The sequence below is a fragment of the Vigna unguiculata genome, chromosome 11 (assembly GCF_037176805.1).
Source record: "Vigna unguiculata cultivar grain cowpea cultivar isolate G323 ecotype 2 chromosome 11, ASM3717680v1, whole genome shotgun sequence".
Taxonomy (NCBI): Eukaryota; Viridiplantae; Streptophyta; class Magnoliopsida; order Fabales; family Fabaceae; genus Vigna; species Vigna unguiculata.
In genome coordinates this window covers 2178069-2192572 of record NC_140802.1, presented here as the reverse complement: position 1 = coordinate 2192572, position 14504 = coordinate 2178069, and the positions used below count along the sequence as shown (strand labels likewise).

Here is a 14504-nt window from a genome sequence, read left to right as displayed (position 1 = left end):
CGTGAATGACAGAAACTGATTCATGGTTTTTGGATACAAATGGCAGCCATGCAATGTTTATGCTGTGTAAAAAATATAAGTTAAAAAATACAAACAGCTGTAAATAATTTGAATTTAAAGGAAATTAACTTAAAATATATACCACTGTTATTTCTTTGTTTTTATTTTTATCAAAAACTTTTATTTTACTTTTTAACTGTTTTAATGCAATTATTTCTTGGTGGATGGGAATCCCAAATGCCAAGAAAGCACAAAACCTAATTAATCTTTTTCTGGATAGTGGGAAAGAAACCAAGAAAGCATCGTAAACGCACATTGTAATTGAACGCAGTGTAGAACATGATTTTCTGGATAGTGGAAAAGAAACATTTATTTGGCTAAATTGATAATTTTTTTATTGAGAAATTTTATTGTTTATTTTATACTAATTTTATGATGCATGCTCTACAGAAGTATGATAGTTAAATAATGATAGAAAGTTTACAACCACATAATAATTGAGCAAGTTGGCCTTAGGTTCGGCTATATAAATCTTAACATAAAACCCTAAAAACTCACACTTATCCTCGCACTTCCTTTTTCATTCACATGCTCTGCGCGGCTGATAACGATGTTTTCTACCTTTTATTGATGTTAAGTTTTGTGAATAAAATCAATTCCTACATAATTTTTATCTGGTTTAATTCTCTAGTTTATGTTGTTTTTGCATTGTTCCGTATTTTAGTTGTTTTATACTTTTTTACTTCTAATATCTATTATGAGTGTGTGAAATAAAACAATATAAAGCAATTTTGGTGGAGGAAAACAAGCTGAAACTCAAGCAAGCATGATTAGACAGGAAAGATTGACTTTTACACAAATAATCATGTCGAGGGGCACCGAGATCAAGTCCAGCACTACAAACATGGAGAAAGGACTCACATATATGTATATACTGCCTTGGACCACCCTTGGAAGGCCAAAAAGCGACCATTGGGCGCCAGGGTCACTCACTGAGCGAGCTGGTGGCTCGCTGGGCGAAAATGACAGAACAGAACTGTAGTATTTGAGTTACTGGGCGAAAATATCGCTCGCCTAGCGAATTACATGTCTGAAAACATCAATTTTAGGCCTCGCTGGGCAAGAATGAAGCCGTTGGGCGAGAATATCGACCCCAATACGCGGATATGGTTATTTAATCATGTTTCTACGAGAGTATTAGGGGATTCCTCATTTTTCACGAATAGAAACACCTTGGGTGCTTGACAGACACTCTTGGAGGCTATTAAGGGTGTTGGAAAACTCTCCCTTCTCCTTCTTGAGTCTCCTTCTTCATCCATGGAGGTTTTACCCCTTTTAGGTTGGAGAGGATGATGGGCTAAAAAATTGGAGGCGGAGATGCGAATGGGAGGAGCAATTAGAGCATGAAGCAGTATTCAAGAACCTTGGGAGAGGGATTGTTTCTACTTTATGGTTCCAATTTCTTCCCTATTCTTCAATTTTGTAAAACCCTAGGTTCTCCACCATGGAGATCAATTTCTATTTTGTAAACTATTCTAACAATATGTCTTCTAGATCTCCTTGTCTAGGCTAAAACTTGCTCACCTGTTATTCAAGTTATGATATACTTTAATCAAGTAAGTTTGGGCTCACATACTTGTGCATGTAGGTTCAATTCAAACGGAGGTATTGTGGATTTGTTTGCAGTTTGGTTACAGGTTGTGTAATAAGCATGTTGTAGCTTACAGGGGTACTGGAACATAGCTGTTAGGTAGCAATTTTAAGGAAACAAGCATGAATGAAGCATCTATTGGTTGATACATGAAAGAAATCACTAGTAGTATGGGATCAAAAGCGCATGAGAATTTTATGTTCAATCTTTTTTTCATGTTTTTGTAGTAGGGCCTAGTATTTGCTTTGTATGTATGGACATGCAATGTTCTTAACCTTTGTGTTATTTGAGAAAGTCAGGTTTATGCACAGTAGATCTAGTATGGGAGAGAAAACCTTAAAACTTTTTATTTTCTTTTTGTAATGTGTATACGGGTTGAGGTAACCCAATTATCTCATTAATTTAATTTATTTATTTTTGCCGATAAAAAAAATGTAAAATATTGAATTCTTGTGTAAAATTGTGTTGTTAATTTATATGCTTTTCCAATTCATGTTAGTATTTGATTTTCATGCTTAATGCTTGTTGTGGTTTAATCACCCATGACTTGTTTGTGGTTCTTGAGGTTTTGGAAACATCTTTAGAATCTATGTTTGAAATTAAATACCTAATGGATGCTTATATCTAGGAATAGAACTTGGTTCATTAGTAATCTTAGATTCTTGAAACTAATGCATGATTACACTTGTTGAGGATTCAAGGAATTGAAACTTGATGAGTGATCATAGGCTCAAAGGCTCTAGGAATAGGATTTGAGTATTCTTGTGAATTGATTTTAACATCAATATGAAATTGGGATAATTTAGAATGCATGAGAATGAAATGGTTGAAGTCTAATCTTGACAAATTGTAAATACACTATGTTAATTTCTTGTTGCACACCAACTGTTTCATAAAATACAAAAAGAGTTTCTTAGTATGTTTGTGAACTTTGTGTCTAATTGAGTCGTGAATTGCAAGAGTTGTCATGTGTTGCACAAATCCCTTGTGAGAGAACGATAAAAAACTTATTACTTGTTATGTGTGACTGGTGCACTTGCCGTGTTGGTTTTTCACTAACAGCCGCCGAAAGCTCGTGTCTGAAATCGTACGTTTCACATAATAGGTTCCATATTTTATCTCAAATTATTGTGTGTAAAGAAGTTAAAATATTATATTTTCATTTTTTTTCTTTAATGTTATCTATACTCTTTCCTTCTTCTTTTTTTCCTCAGAATAATTACCTGTTCTTATTTCTTTCAAGACAATTTGTTAAATTATAACCACATGAAACACGTTAATCTATATTAATATATTATGTCATAGTGGGTTACTGGTATATGTCTGAAAACCTTGCTTCAAACTGTGGATCTAAGTTTATGTACTTGTATATTCTGAATATATTTTTACATATATATACAGTCACTTAAGATTTTTTTTTTTCATTTAATAGTAAGCATTATGTTTATTTTTAGCAACCTGTATATATATTACTATATATTTATTCATCTCATTAAAGAAAGTAAAATAGCTTATCTATCTCAGAAATTTAATACTTAAAAACTATTAGACATTATGTTAGTTTATACAGCAAGAAAACTGTGGCAGAAAGATCTTATTCACAAATAATATTTCATATTATTCGATCTTCTAATCCATGTTATTTTTTGCAAACAGGTAAGAAGAGATCCAACAAATGCATGCAAAGATGTTATTTCAATGCATCAAAAATCAAGAGCTGTTGCTTTTCTTTTTTTTTTTAATCAGCACAAAAAATTATATTGAATAGAGACAATTTGGTTGTCCCAACCCATACATAACGTAATATATACAAAAAGAAAGACAAATGGCAACAATATACCATTCCTTCTCTAAATGATGCTGCAAAAAAAAAACATTATCATGACAACAATCTCATTGAAGACTAAGTTTTACATTATAGTTCCTTTTCTATAATAATGCCAAAAACATCTATTCAAAGAGTCCTCCGTGCATACTTGAATCAAACATAGTCTCAATTCTTTTCATTGTAGATTTTGTGGTCTTCAATGGATCGTCCACATAATCCTACAACCATGAAAAAAACCACAGCCAAGAATCCCACAACAAAAAATCACAACATCATGCAAAAACAAAACACATAAAGACACATAATGGTGACAACTTACTCATTACACTTTTCAAAACATGCATAAGAGATCAATGGAGTTTTAGATGTTATGATTAGAGTCGCAATGATTTAGACACGTGGTTGGGCATAAGCACCAGTCCGAATACGAAAAAGATGCTCTTGGGTACTTATTTGTGATCCAGGCCCATGTTTTAACTTGTGCCAAAGAAAACATTTCCTCAACATCTACTTTTACATTCCTAAAAATGATATTATTCCTTTTGTTCCAAATACTCCAAATTGTTGCCACCCACATACATCTCCAAACAATATTGCAACTTTTACTTAATCCTAGGTGTTTGAATTGGAGAAAATGAATCTCAACAGAATTATGATGTACTGAGTAGAGTCCTAACCATGAATCACACATTTTCCATAAACGTGCAGCTATCCTACAACTAAAGAATAAATGTGTGACAGTTTCATCGCAACAGTGACACATGACACAAACTTTGCTGCCTACCTCAACACCCCTATTTTGTAGGTTATCATATGTGGCCACTCTATTAATTATACCCTCCATGCAAGGTATTGGGCTGATGGTAATGCTTTCATTTTCCAAAAGAGTTCGAACAAATTCTCTTGTTGTGTTCCATTGCTCTTATTTAATTTCTTATATGCAGCTTTCCCTGTATACAACTTTGTTTCGTTATCATTCCATATTCTCTCATCCTCTCTATCTCTAAGTAATGTAGTGCCCTCCACCTCCCTCATGAGGTTTGCCACTATATCCTTCTCCCATTCGAACCACTTTCTTCTCCATTGTAAGTTCCACACCCAATTTTCTCCATTCCAATATCCGGCATCCCCTAACTTTGCTTTCTTTAAGATTGAATTTGTATATAACCTCAGATACTTATCCTTTAGGGGGATTTCACCTAGCCATAAATCATCCCAAAAATTGATTTTATTACCTATCCCTCTATTCCATCTTATATTTTTATCAAACCAATTTTCCTTACACCCTCCCCCACATATTTTCCTAATATCTCTCCACCACCATGAGTCATGACTACAAACTTTTTTATCGTCTAATTTTCTCCAAGACTCATATTTGGATAGCACAATATCTTTCCAAAGTCCAGGTTCTTCCTTACCTAGTCTCCATTTCCATTTTCCTAGCAAGGCTATGTTGAACTTGTCCAAGTCCTTTACTCCCAACCCACCATCTTCCTTAGTTCTACATATATGTTCCCACCTAACCCATGCAATCTTCCTACCTTCATGGCCCCATCCCCAGAGGAACTCCCTTTGTAATTTTCTAATAATTTTCCCCACACTAACAGGCATTTTGAAAATAGATAAGTAATACAAAGGAATGGTAGAAATTACAGATTTTATTAACATTACCCTTCCTGCAAAAGATAGATGTCTTCCTTTCCATTTAGACAACCTCTTTCTTATATTTATTATCATATCATTCCAAAAAACTTTTTTTCTATGATTTGCCCCTACCTTTATACCTAGGTATAGAAAAGGTATATTCATAGTCATACAATTAAGCATTATAGAGAATCTTTCAATCATTCTATTTTGCATACCAATACTTCCTAGCTTGGTCTTATGAAAATTAACTTTTAGTCTAGAAGCTATTTCAAAACATCTAGGAATACTTTTTATGACCACTATGTTTTGGGTTTTAGGTGAGCAAACAAATATTGTATCATCCGCAAATTGTAGCATGTTAATTGGTATTTGCTTCTTACCTACCTTTATTCCTTCTAATAAACCTTTATACTCAGCTTGTCTAACTACTCCTGCTAACCCTTCAACAACTATGAGGAATAAAAAAGGAGCTAGTGGATCCCCCTGCCTAAGGCCTTTTGTAGGGGAAAATTGCTCTGTTGGGCTACCATTGACTAAAACTGAAATGGTTGATGATTCTAAACAACCCCTTATCCATTTTATCCATTTATCACAAAAACCCAATCTAGCCATCATGTATAAAAGGAATTCCCAATTGACTGAATCGTATGCTTTCTCAAAATCAACCTTTATAATGGTGCACTTACCCTTTATTCTCCTAACTTCATCTATGACTTCATTAACTAGCACCACACTATCCAATAGGCCTCTGCCCTCTATGAATGCAGATTGTTTTTGGTCATTTATCTTATGTAAGACTTTTTGCATTCTTTTTTATATAATTTTGGATATTATCTTGTAGACGCTTCCTACCAGAGATATAGGCCTATATTCCTCCAAACCTTGTGGGTCCTCTGTCTTTGGTATTAAAGTAATAAATGAAGCATTACTCCCTTTAGCCAACTTCCCACAACTATGAAAACTATTCACAGCCCTTATTATGTCCAATTTTATAGTGTCCCAGAATTGTTTGATAAAATTGAAATTGAAACCATCAGGTCCGGGGCTTTTGCTACTATCACAATCCCATATTGCCTCCTTGATCTCATTTTCTGAAAATCTACTTGTTAATGAGACGTTATCCTCCCTATTAATACTTGTGAATTGTACATTATCTAACCTAACTTTAATATCCGATTTCTCCGTAAATCTTTTTTCAAAGAAATTTTTAATGTTTTCTTTGACTTTCCTTGGTTCCTCACACCACTGATTTTTGATTTTAACGCCCTTTATCATATTTTTCATCCTTCTCCATTTAATCATCCTATGAAAAAATTTGGTATTTAAATCACCTGCCTCCAACCATTTCACTCTTGATTTTTGTTTATGTAACACTTCTTGTCTATAATTTATTCTTTTTAGTTCTGCAAACATATGTTTTCTCTCACTCATGTGTTGCTAATCAAATAAATGATTTCATCTTTCACAGGAAAAAACATTACAACATGACGAGGTTAGCATATACAAATCTACTGCAACACATAAATACTGCTGAGATCTACATGTGTTTTAGATCATACAACACAATGTACAGTCACAGAAATAATTAATTTAATTAGTTAAATGAAATTTTTTAAAAAAATTACTGTTTGTTATATATTTAATTATCAATAAACTCTACTAATAATAATTAAATATTATAGTACAATATTACAGACAAATTTTGTTCTTGCAAGTGTGTTGAGAAATTTGATGTGGTTTAAATTATATTCGTGATTTAAATTAAAAAAATTGTAATCATATCATAAAATTTTGACATTTTTGAGGATGTATTTTTTATTTTTACTGTTAGCAGATAACTTGTAATAATATTTTGGCTTTAAATAATTTGAATTTAAGAGAATATTATTTCTTGTTGTTCATTCTCATCCAAAGTCATGTTATATGATATTTCGAAAGCAATATCCTACGTGTTTTTTTGTTTTTTTTTTTCATGATCTGCATTCGGATATAGAAAACAAAAGAAAAGCATGTAACAAATTCATTTTTGTGGTTTTAGAACTTGAATAACGATGAGGTGAAGTGTACCGTGCACTCCCACTTGAATAACAAATTCATTTTCTGTATTTATAACAATAGCAAGAAAATTGTAAATTAAATAATTAAATATTACTCTGAACACTGTTTTCTGCGTTCTTCTGGTCTGATAAAACAAAATTGGCATGCAAAGTACCAATGCATGGCTGTCTGAGATGCATTCTCTGCCTTTCTCTGGAAATAATTAAAAAGTAAATTTGTCCTTTTCTGGTTTCAAAGAATTATTGTTTTGCAAATGATTCCAGTGTACCAAAGAAAATCCTCAAGAAAAAACAAAGAAACTTTTACCACAGAAAAAAAGAAGAGAGAATATGATTTAACATCACAGAAATCTGATTGCATGCAAAAGGGTTAGATTCATCGTTCCAAGGCTTCTGCAATGCAACACAGGTGTATCAGAGGGACCAGGATCAATCACAAATTCCAGATGTATCAGAGCGACCAGGATCAATCACAGATTTGAGTTTTAAATGTTTAGGAGCGTTAGAAACAAAGTTTGTTGTAATTAGATGTGAAAAAATGAGTATTTTTTGTATAATCACACAATCACATTCTGAGTATTTTTTGTATATTACGATCCAATGAATTTACTGATACAACCTGTATTCAAATATGCATTTACTTTACTCACGAAAAGTTCCATTTCAACATGCAAGTAGTTTAAAATGTGAAACAGATTACCATGAACGCATTAATGTACACAAATATCCATTTACTTTGGTAATCAAAGTTTCATTTCAACATGCAAGTGGTTTAAAATGTTAAATAGATTAACGTGAACACATTAATGTAGCATTCAGATGGTGAAGTAAGTTACAAAACCCAAGACTTCGGTAAATTGCGTTATTACTGCTTTAGGAGAAAATTTCTGAAAATAAAAAGCCAAGAATTAAAGCATCTGTCAGAAGGAAGTGAATTACACTGGCTTAAGATAGTCTCATTATGAATTTGTCGTTTTTTTTTCATAATTTATCTCAATTAAAAGAGAGAAAGACTATGAATCTGTAACTTTTTAAGATAGCTGGCTGAATGAAATTTGTTCAGAAATCAGAGAAATTTTCTGAAGGAAGAAAATTACTACTGGACACAGTTTTCGTTTAAAGTTTCGTTCCTCCTTTTAATTTGTTTTTAATGAACAGCAATGCATGTCTTTGGTCTGTAAAAATTTTCAGGTATATATGGTGCTGCTCTGACATAGTATGAGAAATGCCAATTAACGTTTTTGCTCTGCATTATGCACAAGGGTAAAAGGAGCATGACCTTGAAAATAATGCATGGTGAGAAAAGAAAAGAAAAACTTTCTTTGACTCATAAAACTTTGAAATGTGTGCCATGAATTTACTGATACAACGTATATTCAAACATGCATTTACTTTACTCACGAAAACTTTCATAAGTTACAAAACACGAGACTATGGTAAATTGCGATATCACTGTTATAACATAGGTGGTTCAACGAACGAAGTTTGTTGAGAAAAAACCAGAGAAATTTTCGGAAAATATAAAGCTAACAATTAAAGCATCTAGAAGTAAGTGAACTACATTGGCCGAACTTTTCGTCAAGTTTTTTGTCGTTTCAAATAATGCAGTCTGCATTGAAATTCGGTGACTGTCACTACCAATGCATGTGTTTGATCTGAGACAGTGTAATTAAGGAATCCACCGATGATGCTGCCAATTAACGTTTTTGGTGTATCCTTATGAATCCACCCATGACTTCTGCTCTGCATTATGCAGCAGAAGCCGAAGAGGAGCATTCATAAAAACTTCTTACCTCTGCAATCTGCATGTTTGCCATATGTACAAGGATTCAACGTTCTACCAATCAAAATCTCTTAAATATCATAAATATTTTATTTCTCTATATTCATGCATCAATTACTGTATTACGTAAAATTCCAGCTAAGAAAGATGTGAAAGATAAAGATAAATATCATTTCCAGATGAAAGGATGGGTCTTGAACGTTGTTTTTGTTTACAGAGAATGCACAAACACATTATCATTCTATCAAGTTGTTTTTTTCTTTAAAAAGTGAGATTATATTGTATCAATTATTTCCACGTCTAAAATTTCAGTTTCAGAGAGAATCAAATTCTGAACACCGATCGACGCAGATCAATTGAAAAACCAATCGAATTTCAAGTTGTGAGGAATTGAATTTTGAGATGGCTTTAATATTTTTGTTTTGTTTTTTTATTTAAAAATAAAGGAAGAAGGAAGAATTTTAAGAAAATAATTAAACAAATAATTGGTTTGAGAAATAATTATTTAAAAAATATCTATCTTGAAAAATAAGTGTATAAAAATAATAATCTTGAACACTAATCACTTTTTTATAGAGAAAAACAACTTGATAGAATGTGTTTGTGCATTCTTTGTAAACAAAAACAATGTTCAAGTCTGACCCATCCTTTCATCCGATATGATATTTATCTTTTATCTATTACATATTTTTTAGCTGGAATTTTACTTAATACTTAATACAGTAATATCGCAATTTACCATAGTCTCGTGTTTTGTAACTTATGGAAGTTTTCGAGAGTGAAGTTTTCGAGAGTAAAGTAAATGCATGTTCGAATATACGTTGTACCAGTAAATTCATGGCACACATTTTAAAGTTTTATGAATCAAAGAAAGTTTTTCTTTTCTTTTTGTGCATTTATTTCAATGTCATGCTACTTTTACCCTTCTGCATAATGCAGAGCAAAAAGGTTAATTGCCATTTATCATACTACGTCAGAGCAGCAGCATATATAAATTATTAAGACCAAAGACATGCCTTGGTGTTCATTAAAAATAAATTAAAAGGCGGAACGAAACTTTAAACGAAAAGTGTGTCCAGTAGTAATTTTCTTACTTCAGAAAATTTCTCTGATTTCTGAAATTTCATTCAGCCAGCTATCATAAAAAGTTACAGATTCATAGTCTTTCTCTTTCTCTCGTTTTCTTGAATGAAATTATGAAGAAAAAAAAAACGACAAATTGATAACATTAGACAAAAAAATTTGCAATTACAATCCTTTAATAATTTTACACTCAACAATTTTAACCTGAAAGGCACCAGGTGTCAATTTTGTGGTGTAAAATTTCTATTAATTAAAATAATAGCATTTCTAATAACATTCATAATTTTTTTAATACTTTTGATAGATCTTAAAACACAGATAAATCTCAGCAGCATATTTATGTACTAACCTTATGAATTGTAATGTCTCTGCTGTGAAAGATGACATAGTGTTTTTGATTAACAACATCGTCCGTTGATTTTTGATGCATTCGAAATAAGATAGTGTAATGCTTCTGTTCTTACCTGTTTGCAAAATATATATGAACGACTGAATTTGCAAAGAAAAGAAAGAAAGGGTTTTTGGGAGGAAAAAAGAAGAGAAAGTGATCTCACCAAAGCCATTCATGAATCTACACTTGATATATACAAACCATCGTTGGTTCCTCATATTGCACTGCATATATTTATAGTGCACCAGGAACCAACTTGTCCAAGAAATAATATTCCTTTAAATTGAAATTATTTACAGCTGTAAAATGTTATTACAAAGTTATTGCCAATACTAACTCAAACATGTCAGAATGTATGATTATATAAAATACTCATTTTTTTCTCATCAAATTACAACAAACTTTGTTTGTAACGCTCCTAAACATTTAAAACTCGAATCTGTGATTGCATTGCAGAAGCCTTGAAACGATTAATCTTACCCTTTTGCATGCCTGCCATTTGTACACGCATTCAGATTTCTCTCTGTCAATAATAATCACAAAATCAATGTTACTTATTTCTCCTCTCTTATTTCTAAGACCAAATTTTATCTTCAAACGATAACAGATATTGAACTCATTCATGGTGAGTAACGGTAACACAATTGAAGTGTCTATGATTTCTCATCGGAAGCTATCAATGAATTAAAATGGTTAGATCATGAAATTATAATATCATGTACTTATTAACTTCAACTTAGTTACAAATTTCACTCACTTATATTGTTGACATGTGTTCGTCTTTGATAATATAACCGTTGTACTGCACTAATATCAGTATAGATGAAAAACTCACAATCTGATGATAATGAATTTTCATTTATATTGAGAAAAACTTATTGTAGAATGACATATATTATTCTTTACTCATATAATGAATTTTTCATCTGTAATAACAACAGTGCACTACAACGGTCGAATAATCAAACACAAACATATGTCATCAAAATACATTATGAAATTTTAAGGTTTGTTTTGTTGAAGCCAATAAATACATCATATTATCATTTCTTAAACCAACCATTGTAAATTCATTCATAGCTTCCAACGGAAAATCCTACATGCTTCATTTGTGTTCATGTTATCCACTCATTCATTGTCAAAACAATTTTATTGATTAAATTTAACTATGTCAGAACAAATTTAATTATGCAAAAACATAAAATAAGAACAAACTACACAACTCTCAAATTAATCAACTACACAAAATAACTTAATCAATTCGCAATATCAAACAAAATGAGTTTCCCCATATAAGAAATAACTTTATTGGGTTATTTCAAGGATCTTATTGTTCTTAGGACCTATTCTAATTTATGATTATATGCATGGGTGATATTCAATATTCATTTTAATCTATTTATAAGATTTTCTCGATTTTCATTAATGTATTACGATGTTCGACCTACTTTAATTCATAAGTATATGTAATCACATGTTTTAAATAAATATCATTATTTATTCATTCTTATCATGTAATATTCATATAATCAATCGCATCCAAACATGCGACTTATAAATTATAATTCCAATTTTGTAAATCATATTATGAAAGGATTAATTTTTAACTTTTTTATATCAAGATGTATATCAATATTTCATCCTTTCACAGTATGGTTTCAAAACTAGAACTACAATTCTTGGATGGAATTAATTATCAAATTTTACATTATTAGACTGAAATCAACAATGACATTTAACCACATTTAACGATACATGTAATCACAAATTATAATCTGGTTAACAACACAATGGATAAATCAATATCAAAAGAAATTGTTAAACTGATTAAAATGGTTATCAAATCTAATAAAAAACAAGATGAGTTTCTCGTATAAGAGTTTATGTTAGAAAATAATAAATTTGATGAATACTGTGTGCTGATAATCTCTTCCACGATGGTGCTTCTCTTCTTACCTGTCTGCAAAAATAACATGTTCTAGAAGATGAAATAATTGGAAATAACATTTGCAGATAACATATTTTTATCCGACTAACAAAAATTTCTTGTTGTATAAAATAAGATATTCTCATCTAGAATTCAGTGTTGAATTTCTTAGATAAATTAGCTATTTTAGATATCTTTGATGAATAAAAATAATGTTCTGTTAAAATAATTAAATATACATTTTGAAAACAAGGATGTTAAAAATCAAGATAATGCTTGGTGATGGAAAAGAAAAAAACTTCAAGCTGCTATAATATATAAAACAATTTTCCATAATATACAAAACAAGATCCGTATACTTTAAAGCAAGTTTTTGAAATAGCTACTGTGACATAAATATATAAATATAAATTAATGTTCATGTGTTTATAAACTGAACAAAATGGCATATACCATTCCTTTAATTATCTTAGCATAAATAAGAACAGAGTTATTAAGAAAAAAATATTAAAATTGAAACAAACTGATAACATTAGGAAAAAAAAATTACAATACAATCGTTTAAAGTTTTTTACACAAAAGAATATGAGAATGAAATATAATAACATATTCCATGCAAACTTACAGAATTAGAAAGTGACTTGGAGCGGTAACAAAGAAAGGGAAGACAGAAGGAAAGGAGGCGCCGAGATGTGAAGTATAAGAGAGTTTTAGGTTAACTTTTATACCCGAAAACGAGGATCCACTCCTTCAATCGTGTGGTCGTAAAGATTGCATTATTATTTAATTACTTTTATTAAATAATACTACTCACTGAATTTCTTAAAATGTGAAAATAGGTATGAAATAATATTTTTTTACAATATAGATAAATATAGGAACTGTTTTATAAAATGAATATAAAATATTTAAAAATTAGTCGGTAAAAAATATCAATTTAATAAAATAAACTTTTTATACTAAAGTTACTACTTGAAGCATTATATATTAATATTAATAATTTAAGTATTTAACTAAACTACTATATAAATAATTTTTAGTGCTTAGTTTTTTTGTAAAATAATATTGGTTTTAAAGACCGAGCATAGAAGAGTTTATTATAATTATTGTTACTTAAAGTAATAAATACTAATATTTTATATTTATTTATATTAAATAGGGATAAGCATGTTATATTTAATAATCATTCAAACTAAATAAAAGAATTAAGACAATAAAAAATCAAATCACATAATTTGATAATTAATTTTCAAGGACTTCTTATTTTAATTACTGATGTTCAATCTTGTTCGTCTCATAACCAAATAAATCATATTCCAGAATTATAAAAATATATCTTCTAAGGTATATTTTCTTTTTTCATCTTCTCGTAGGTTTTATACACCGACATTAATTCCATTTTTTATGTGAATTATAACAATTGAATTTTTGAATATTAAATTTTGAATTTTATTATTTAACTTTTTGTATAGTAATTACTGTTGTTTTAGATTTTTTAATTAGTAGGCATACCATTCTAAATTTTTGAACGATTTATAAAGTTTTAGAAATATACATGTGTTATAAAATTAATGTGAATTGAAATAGATAAGCTATCATTAATTTATATATATATATATATATATATATATATATATATATAATTTAAAGTACATAGTGTAGTATAATGACTATGAAAAGTTTCAATTTAACAAATTAGTTATGAGAAAAGTTATTAACAATTTTTCCAAATTTATTTGTTTGTTTCAGAATAGTAGAGATAATAATATAAGTAATCGAAGAGAAAAAAAATAGAAAATGAATAAAAAATATTATGTAATTATTAATGATTTAAGTATGAACTTTATAATTATCAATGACCATTATTATAACTAATGATTACAAAGAAATTATTTTAGTCTTAAACCAATAGGGATTTGTAGTTTAAGAAATGATTGGGTTAAGTTAGGATATAGTGTTGAAAGAATATTTAGGTAAAGTCAGTAGTAACACGTTGAGAGAATAGTTATATTAAGATAAAAGTGATTTGTTGAAAATAAGAATATGCTTTAATGGTTCAATACCACTAAATTTCGATCGTGACCGTCTCATCCGAATTTGATTAATTACGACAAAGTTTCGGTCGGAGCCTAAACAG

General features: G+C 30.1%; 1 long non-coding RNA gene across 2 annotated transcripts; it reads right to left on the bottom strand.

Annotated features, from left to right (window-relative positions):
* Window positions 1-3906: 3906 nt before the first annotated feature.
* LOC114168305 (uncharacterized) lies at window positions 3907-13062 on the bottom strand. Of its 2 annotated transcripts, XR_014986355.1 has the most exons (4): window positions 12993-13062; window positions 10604-12400; window positions 10399-10513; window positions 3907-8985 (listed from the first exon to the last, which is right to left on the bottom strand). It is a non-coding gene; the product is annotated as an uncharacterized LOC114168305 (long non-coding RNA). The 2 variants fall into 2 exon arrangements; XR_003600659.2 differs by having other exon boundaries at window positions 10604-13046.
* Between the last annotated feature and the right edge of the window lie 1442 nt (window positions 13063-14504).